Consider the following 9,890-nt stretch of genomic DNA (forward strand, 5'->3'; position numbering starts at 1 on the left):
ACGACCTCCTGTAGACCAGGCGAGGTAGTTAACATTTCCTAGCCACCGTGATGATGAGGATGAGAGAGAGACACGCAAACTCCAAATATACAGCAGCAGGCGTCAGGTTCGGGATCGCACCCGCGACCTCCTGTATACCAGGCGAGGTAGTTAACATCTCATAGCCACCATGGCGCCCGTAACTGCAGCCGGCAGGTGCACACATTGTGTATCTCTCTCTCCTCCTCCAAGGCGCCTCTGTTATCTGCCGTGGAACGCGTGAACCGGCAGGATTTTGACCTCGCCGCCCCCCGAAAAAATGCGGTTTATATGGTGCGCAGGTCCAAGTTTCAAAGAAATACATTTCTGGAATGTCGCGCGAGAGATAGGCGCACCGGCGGTCTTAAAAACAACACTAAACTATGTTTTTTTTTATTTTACAAGGCGTAAGGCCCCAATGAGCTACGTAGCGAATTTTTTTCTTTCAAGAAACCACCTGGCCACAAATGATGGATCAACGAAGTGGTGCTTATCGTGGTCGTCGTGTGGAAATTTGTAGCAGTCTAAATGTGGAGGGTAGAACCAGAGGACCCGGAGAAAAATGCACGCGACCACGAGGAGAGAGAGACACGCAAACTCCAAATATACAGCAGCAGGCGTCAGGTTCGGGATCGAACCCACGACCTCCTGTAGACCAGGCGAGGTAGTTAACATCTCCTAGCCATGGTGATGATGATGAGAGAGACACGCAAACTCCAAATATACAGCAGCAGGCGTCAGGTTCGGGATCGAACCCACGACCTCCTGTAGACCAGGCGAGGTAGTTAACATCTCCTAGCCATGGTGATGATGATGAGAGAGACACGCAAACTCCAAATATACAGCAGCAGGCGTCAGGGTCGGGATCGAACCCACGACCTCCTGTAGACCAGACGAGGTAGTTAACATCTCCTAACCACCATGATGATGATGAGAGAGAGACACGCAAACTCCAAATATACAGCAGCAGGCATCAGGGTCGGGATCGAACCCACGACCTCCTGTAGACCAGGCGAGGTAGTCAACAACTCCCAGCCACCGTGGGATCGAGCCCACGACCTCCTGTAGACCAGGCGAGGTAGTTAACATCTCCTAGCCACCACGTCAACACGAACGTTAGGCGGTGACCTCGAGATCGCGCACAGTCAGCGCCGAGCAGAGTCCGACGCTCCGCGCCATCTCCACGCCCTCGCCCGGTCGCTCGCCGCGTCGTACGCGCTACCAGGACCCCCACCCCCCCTCCCCTCCAGCACCCCCCCCCCCCCCCCCCCGAGGCCACTGATTGCGGCCTCGGGTCAAACGGCGTCAAAAGCGCCCCCCCCCCCCTCCTCCTCTCTCTCACAGCAGGCGTCAGGATCGGGATCGAACCCACGACCTCCTGTATACCAGGCGAGGTAGTTGACATCTCCTAGCCACCGTGATGATGATGAGAGAGAGAGACACGCAAACTCCAAATATACAGCAACAGGCATTGTCAGTGTAGGGATCGAACCCACGACCTCCTGTATACCAGGCGAGGAAGTTGACATCTTCTAGCCACCACGGCGCCTTCACCACCGACCCCGCCTCGTTCTGGATGTTTACCCTGGGTCTGAGCAAGTGGGTGAGTAGGTGAGTTGGTAGGGTGGTAGTGAGGGTGGTGGTGAGTTGGTAGGGTGGTGGTGAGGGTGGAGGTGAGGGTGGTGGTGAGGGTGGTGGTGAGTTGGTAGGGTGGTGGTGAGGGTGGTGGTGAGGGTGGTGGTGAGCTGAGTAGGGTGGTGGTGAGCTGAGCAGGTGAGTGCTTGTCGGAGGCGGTGAACCTTCGTGGTTTGGGGCCAGGTGGCGATTTGTCGCCATGCTAAATTAATGGTCCAGCCGTGCTGAGCCAACGATTTGCGAAATTCTCGCATGGGACAGCCACTTTGTGTGTTGACGCCAGTCCAAAATTTCCGCTTTCTCCTCGAATGGGGCACCTCTCAAATTCTCATTCCACTCCCGTTGTGCATCGCTAGGAGATATTGACTCCCTTGCCTGGTACAGAGGAGGTCGTGGGCTCGATCCCACGGTGGCTATGAGATGTTGACTACCTCGCCTGGTACACAGGAGGTTGTGAGCTCGATCCCACAGTGGCTAGGAGATGTTGACTACCTCGCCTGGTACACAGGAGGTCGTGGTCTCGATCCCACGGTGGCTAAGAGATGTTGACTACCTCGCTTGGTACACAGGAGGTCGTGGGCTCTACCCCATGGTGGCTAGGAGATGTTAACTACCTCGCCTGGTACACAGGAGGTCCTGGCTCTACCCAATGGTGGCTAGGAGATGTTAAGTACCTCGCCTGGTATGCAGGAGGTCGTGGGTTCGATCCCGACCCTGACGCCTGCTGTATATGTGGATTTTGCCGTGTCTCTCTCCCCGTGGTCGCATGGGTTTTTCTCCGGCTCCTGCGGTTTTTCCCCTCCACATTTAGAATCAGCGTCACCACGCATCGAAAAATGTTTGGCTGCTGCTATCCACATCCACGTGATGATGGTGGTGATGAAAAGCTCCTACTGTACGTCCTATGAGCAATCATTTTTGATGGCCAGGTCGCGTTTAAAAAAGATAGATCTTGGTGGGGCCTTACACTTGCTCAATTAAAAGTTAAACAGTTAAGTTTAAAGGCCAATTTAAAGAGGTGATCGTTTCAGTACAGGACTTAAATAAATAATAGATAACGACCAATCGGATGATGAACTGCAGGTCGAGTTCCACACCGGCATCGATGGTACTTGTTTTTTGTTGTTGTTGTTGCCAGCATCAAAATGATAAAATAAAAAACAACAACAGGCGTTTAGCCCCCCCCCCCCCCCCCACTCTTTCTGCCAATACACCCATGAGGTGTCCAGATGTCCACCCACGCCATAGGCTGCACCCATTGCATACCTGTCAACCCCTAATCAGTGCCCTACCTTGTTACAAACCGATTCAGACCTCATTGCTCACCTCGTGCCTCTTATAAATCTCAACGTTCATCTTACAAAGTCCCATCACAAGGGAAAAACACAAACAAATAGACACAATTTTAGTTTTGCCCCGTATTGAAACGGCTGTACGCCGTATGGAATCTGAAAACTCAATTTCTCTATACAATAATACGGGTAGACCGATTGGTTTGACAGGTTTGTAATTCACTGTGTGAGTCTATCGGTCTTTGTGTGAGTCTATAGGTCTCTGTGTGAGTCTATGGGTCTCTGTGTGAGTCTATGGGTCTCTGTGTGAGTCTATGGCTCTCTGTGTGAGTCTATGGGTCTCTGTGTGAGTCTATGGGTCTCTGTGTGAGTCTATGGGTCTCTGTGTGATTCTATGGGTCTCTGTGTGAGTTTATGTGTCTCTGTGTGAGTCTATGTGTCTCTGTGTGAGTCTATGGGTCTCTGTGTGAGTCTATGGGTCTCTGTGTGAGTCTATTGGTCTCTGTGTATGAATCTATCGGTCTCTGTGTGAGTATATGGGTCTCTGTGTGAGTCTATGGGTCTCTGAGTGATTCTATGGGTCTCTGTGTGAGTCTATGTGTCTCTGTGTGAGTCTATGTGTCTCTGTGTGAGTCTATGGGTCTCTGTGGTCTATTGGTATCTGTGTGAGTCTGTGGGTCTCTGTGTGAGTCTATGGGTCTCTGTGTGAGTCTATGGGTCTCTGCGGGAGTCTATAGGTCTCTGTGCGAGTCTATTGCTCTCTGTGCGAGTCTATGTGTCTCTGTGTAAGTCTATGGGTCTCTATGTGAGTCTGTTGGACTCTGTGTGAGTCTATGGGTCTCTGTGTGAGTCTATGGGTCTCTGTGTGAGTCTATGGGTCTCTGTGTGAGTCAATGGATCTTTGTGTGAGTTTATGGGTCTCTGTGTGAGTTTATCGGTATCTGTGTGAGTCTGTGGGTCTCTGTGTGAGTCTATGGGTCTCTGTGTGAGTCTATGGTTCTCTGTGTGAGTCTATAGGTCTCTGTGTGAGTCTATGGGTCTCTATGTGAGTCTATGGGTCTCTGTGTGAGTTTATGGCTCTGTGCGAGTCTATGGGTCTCTGTGCGAATCTGTGGGTCTCTGTGATGAGTCTATGGGTCTATGTGTGATGAGTCTATGGGTCTCTGTGTGAGTCTATGGGTCTCTGTGTGAGTCTATGGGTCTCCGTGTGAGACTATGGGTCTCTGTGTGAGTCTATCAGTCTCTGTATGAGTCTATGGGTCTCTGTGCGAGTCTATGGGTCTCTGTGTGAGTTTATGGCTCTGTGCGAGTCTATGGGTGTCTGTGCGATTCTGTGGGTCTCTGTGATGAGTCTATGGGTCGATGTGTGATGAGTCTATGGGTCTCTGTGTGAGTCTATGGGTCTCTGTGTGAGTCTATGGGTCTCTGTGTGAGACTATGGGTCTCTGTGTGAGTTTATCAGTCTCTGTGTGAGTCTATGGGTCTCTGTGCGAGTCTATGGGTTTCTGTGTGAGTCTATCAGTCTCTGTGTGAGTCTTTGGGTCTCAGTGCGAGTCTATGGGTCTCTGTGTGAGTCTATCGGTCTCTGTGTGAGTCTATGGGTCTCTGTGCGAATCTGTGGGTCTCTGTGTGAGTCTATGGGTCTCTGTGTGAGTCTATGGGTCTCTGTGCGAATCTGTGGGTCTCTGTGATTAGTCTATGGGTCTCTGTGTGATGAGTCTATGGGTCTCTGTGTGAGTCTATGGGTCTATGTGTGAGTCTATGGGTCTCTGTGTGAGACTATGGGTCTCTGTGTGAGTCTATCAGTCTCTGTGTGAGTCTATGGGTCTCTGTGCGAGTCTATGGGTCTCTGTGTGTGTCTGTGGGTCTCTGTGTGAGTCTATGGGTCTCTGTGTGAGTCTATCAGTCTCTGTGTGAGTCTATGGGTCTCTATGCGAATCTGTGGGTCTCTGTGTGAGTCTATGGGTCTCTGTGCGAATCTGTGGGTCTTTGTGTGTGTCTATGGGTCTCTGTGGTCTCTGGGTCTCTGTGTGAGTCTGTGGGTCTCTGTGCGAATCTGTGGCTCTCTGTGTGAGTCTATGGCTCTCTGTGTGAGTCTGTGCGTCTCTGTGTGAGTCTGTGGGTCTCTGTGTGAGTCTGTGCGTCTCTGTGTGAGTCTGTGGGTCTCTGTGTGAGTTTGTGGGTCTCTGTGTGAGTCTGTGGGTCTCTGTGTGAGTCTGTGGGTCTCTGTGTGAGTCTATGTGTCTCTGTGTGAGTCTGTGGGTCTCTGTGTGAGTCTGTGGGTCTCTGCGTGAGTATTGTCTATGTGAGGCATTGCAAAGGGCACCGAGTCTGCGTGAACCGCGCCAGGCGCTTGCGGCGAAGTGCGTGAAAAAGCGCGCGCTTTCATAACCTGCCTGCGTTGTCTATTATCCGAGCGCGTGTGATGGGCAATAGGGGGCCTTGGTGTATCTCCGTGTTCTACGTGTTGCGCTCCCCTTATCGCATTCGCACACCGGGCCAATACCGATGATCTCTCCGATTGGACCCAACGGGGGGGGTCGATGTGGTGGTGTGACTGTGGGTAGGTTAGAGGTCGACTCAGCCTCGAAACGAGTTGCTAATCGTGAAATGTTCAGCACCGGCAGCATTTTCTTAGGTTTTTTCGGTAAAGTCACGTAGATAAAAGATTAAAATTTAGGAAAGTAAAATAAAAAAAATAAAATAAAAATCACGACGTTTCGGAGGCAACACAAGCTTCTGTCTTCAGGTGGAACCGTCACAGCACGATTGCTGTATCAAGTGAGAGAAATTCCAAGAAAACAGTCCTTGTGTATATACTGGTTGAGGGTGGGTGGAGCCAAGGTAGGCCCTGGATATTATTATAGTTTTCTTCGAATTTCTCATTTACTTGATACAGCTATCGTGCTGTGACGGTTCCACCTGAAGACGGAAGCTTGTGTTGCCTCCGAAACGTCGCGATTTTTATTTTATTTTTTATTTTTATTTTATTAATTTAAATTTTTTACCTACGTGACTTTACCGAAAAAACCCAAGAATATGAATCCTTGCAGTCACGAAAGCTTCTAGAACCGGCAGCATTGGCAGCTAATTATTGGCTGAAACTCCATGCAGACAAACAGAGTTCAGGCCTGGAATCAAACCCAGGTCCTTCGTGCTGTTCGCGAGTAGCGGGCACCTGTGAAGGCCGGCACGGCACACCAGGGGGATGGGTAGCCAGCACCACGCCCGGACCGCCTTTGTCTCCCCGCAAGTGGCTATGTTTACACACCCGCCGCAGCAGGTCATTCGTTTGAGGCTGAGTAGACCTAGGGGAGGCCCAGGACCGGTCCAGATATATCGTCACCGGTGGTGTTGGCCGTGAGCGGGAATCGAACTCGGGTCGCCTGGGTACGCAGCGCTAACCGCTGCACCACCGCTCGCTGCGGTCTCGCACACACACGCAAGCACGGGTGTTGTTTACGTCTGTCAACAACAACAAGAACAACAACAGTAGCAGCGATTTAAAGCTTTCGTGTCTGCAGGGATTCATCTTCTTGGTTCTTTCGGTAAAGTCACGTAGAAGGGAAATAATAAAATAATAAAAATTTTACATCATAAAATTATTCTCACGACGTTTCGGCCACAACGCAAGCGGCCGTTCTCAGGTGACAGCCCTGTTCTTCACCTGAGGACGGTTGCTTGCGTTGTGGCCGAAACGTCGTGAGAATTATTTTATTATGTTTAATTTTCATTATTTTATTATTTCCCTTCTACGTGACTTCACCGAAAGAACCAATAAGAAAAAACAACAGCAGCAGTAGCGGCTCCCGTCGCAACCCACGCGATAAACAATTTCAAATAATTGAAACAGAAACGCGTTTGCAAAAAGGGTGCCCCCATTATTCGACTATTTGGCCGCTCGAACGAGGTCCAACCTCGCGTGGCACGGAGCCTTTATGGCGAACGTCCAAAGGACGACGGCGATAAGTCGGGAGGGAGCGGCGGCGGCGGCGACACGGCGTGCCGATAGCGCCCACAGATCACCACCCGGAGCAAAGTTCAGAGACGTCCCTGCGGCAAAAAAAAAGTTCAAAAAGGTCACGGTCAAGATTTCGCGTGTGTACCGCCGCCGCATCGTGCGTGGTGGCGTGGCGCGGGTGGTCGTGATTGCTGGCCAACCGCAACCAGAGGTCGCAAACGGGTTTTGATTCCTTACCCGTACCCGGCCGTACCCGTACCCTACCCGTACCCTGCCGGGTACCCTGCCGGGTACGGGTAAGGTACGGGTACTCTACCCGTACCCGGCCGGGTACGGGTAGAGTACGGGTATCGGGTACCTGATTGCGACCTCTGGGATGAAGCCATGTTGCAGGCGCGGGTGGGTTGATTCTAGGAACTTGAATTGTGAGAAGAGACAAGACGTTGGGAAATGAGTGACAAACGGTGACTCACCAGTGACTCACGGCCTACCCGTACCCGGTCGCACCAGGGTCGCAAACGGGTACCCGGGTACGGGTAGCCGGGTATCGGGTACCGGGTTGCGACCTCTGCCCCCAACCCCAACCCAACCTCGTCCCCCTCGTGTGCCACAACGCCGGCGTTCGTAGTCGGCAAGTGCTGCTTCTCGCAAGCAACATTCGCCCCCCCCCACCCCCCCCACACACCAACATTCTGTTAACAGGCTGCACGGAGATCACCTTTGTCTTTGTGTGGCCACACGGTGACGATCATCTGAACCGGTGATGGGCCTCGCCTAGGTCGACTCAGCCTCAAAAGAGTTACCCGGTGCAGTGGTGCGTGGGCATCGCCACTGGGGAGACAAAGGCGGTCGGGCGTGGTGCTGGCCACCCACCTCCTCGTGTGCCGTGCCGGCATTCATAGGTGCTCGCTAACAGCACTTGCCCCAACAGTCTGTTCAGGTTACACAGGGGACCTTTGTCTTTTGTGGCCAGTGTCATACACCTGTGTTTTTCGAGGTTTATTTACATTTAGATATATAATCAAATATGTGCATATAGTCACAAGTTGATAAGCACAGACCGCAAAAGGCCTTTGATTTTCTCTGCCTCTCCCGCTCCGTTAGATTGGAAACTCACTTCTTTAGAACAGCTTCTTGTTGTTTCGAAAGAACCAAGAAGATGAATCCCTGCAGTCACGAAAGCTTTCAATCGAAACTTCTTGTTGTTGTTGTGTTTGTTGTCATCCCCCCCTCCCCCACCGCACCTCCGATTAGCGCGGTTGGCTACGTACGGTGCAAAAGAAATTCAACGTGCATACATACATAGAAACACAGACACACAGACCCACAGAGACCCACACATGGACCCATCGCACGTTTGGCTACGTACGGTGCGAAAGAGATTCAACATGCACACATACATAGAGACACAGACACCCAGATACCCACATAGACTCATGGCACGTGTGTCTACGTACGGTGCAAAAGAGATTCAACATCCACACGTACATAGAGATACAGACACCCAGACCCACAGGGACCCACAGAGACTCATGACATGTTTGGCTACGTACGGTGCAAAAGAAATTCAACATGCACACGTACATAGAGACACAGACACCCAGAGACCCACAGAGACTCATGGCACGTGTGGCTACGTACGGTGCAAAAGAGATTCAACATCCACACGTACATAGAGACCCAGACACCCAGACCCACAGGGACCCACAGAGACTCATGACATGTTTGGCTACGTACGGTGCAAAAGAAATTCAACATGCACACATACATAGAGACACAGACACACAGAGACCCACTATGGGAACCTCATTTGCCAGTAAAAATATGATAATTGGTTCTTTACCCTTCTATCTGGCAACAAAACTGACACCTTTTTACAAGGAGTCACGTTTGCATAGACCGCAATACCTGCAGTCATAATACAAACAAAAAAACATAACTCTGATAATGTGCACTGTCCTTAAAGTTGATTGATCCACACCCGAGACAGCTTTTCTTAGAGCCTAGTCTCATATGGGTTGGACCAGATGACGCCAAAAGGCGCGCCTCAGGGACGCGCCTTTTGGCGTCATCTGGTCCAACCCATATGAGACTAGGCTCTAAGAAAAGCTGTCTCGGGTGTGGATCAATCAACTTTAAGGACAGTGCACATTATCAGAGTTATGTTTTTTTTTGTTTGTATTATGACTGCAGGTATTGCGGTCTATGCAAACGTGACTCCTTGTACAAAGGTGTCAGTTTTGTTGCCAGATAGAAGGGTAAAGAACCAATTATCACACAGAGACCCACATAGACCCATGGCACGTGTGGCTACATACGGTGCGATCCAACATGCACACAGTGCACACTCTGTGGCTTTTCCTCCGTCTGTCTCTCTCTCTGTTCCACAGCGAGCGAGTGCCGTGTATTCGATGAGGCTTCCACTAAAATTGAACTCGTCAGCATCGAGACGCCGATGTTGTTTTCGACCGGGCGCAGTGGTAATGAACACGCTGGCACCATGAGAGTTTACGATACAACTATGAACTATCTTTCGATTTAAAGCTTTCGTGACTGCAGGGATTCATCTTCTTGGTTCTTTCGGTAAAGTCACGTAGACGCTGTCTTTCCGACAGACCTGTTCTTCACCTGAGGACGGCTGCTTGCGTTGTGGCCAAAACGTCGTGAGAATTATTTTATTATGTTTTATTTTTATTATTGTATTATTTCCCTTCTACGTGACTTTACCGAAAGAACCAAGAATATGAACTATCTATCTTTTATGCTACCAACTAAGGCCCCCATTAAGATGCGAAACTTTTTTTTTTAGAAAGCGACCCTGACCACCACAAATGATAGAACCGCGAAGTGGATTACCATTATCATGATCATCGCGTGGACGTTCATATCAGCAGCAGGTGTCAGGGTCGGGATCGAACCCACGACCTCCTGTAGACCAGGCGAGGTAGTTAACATCTCCTAGCCACCGTGATGAAGATGAGAGA

This window comes from Lampetra planeri, chromosome 65 (assembly GCF_965212315.1).
Source record: "Lampetra planeri chromosome 65, kcLamPlan1.2.h2, whole genome shotgun sequence".
NCBI lineage: Eukaryota > Metazoa > Chordata > Hyperoartia > Petromyzontiformes > Petromyzontidae > Lampetra > Lampetra planeri.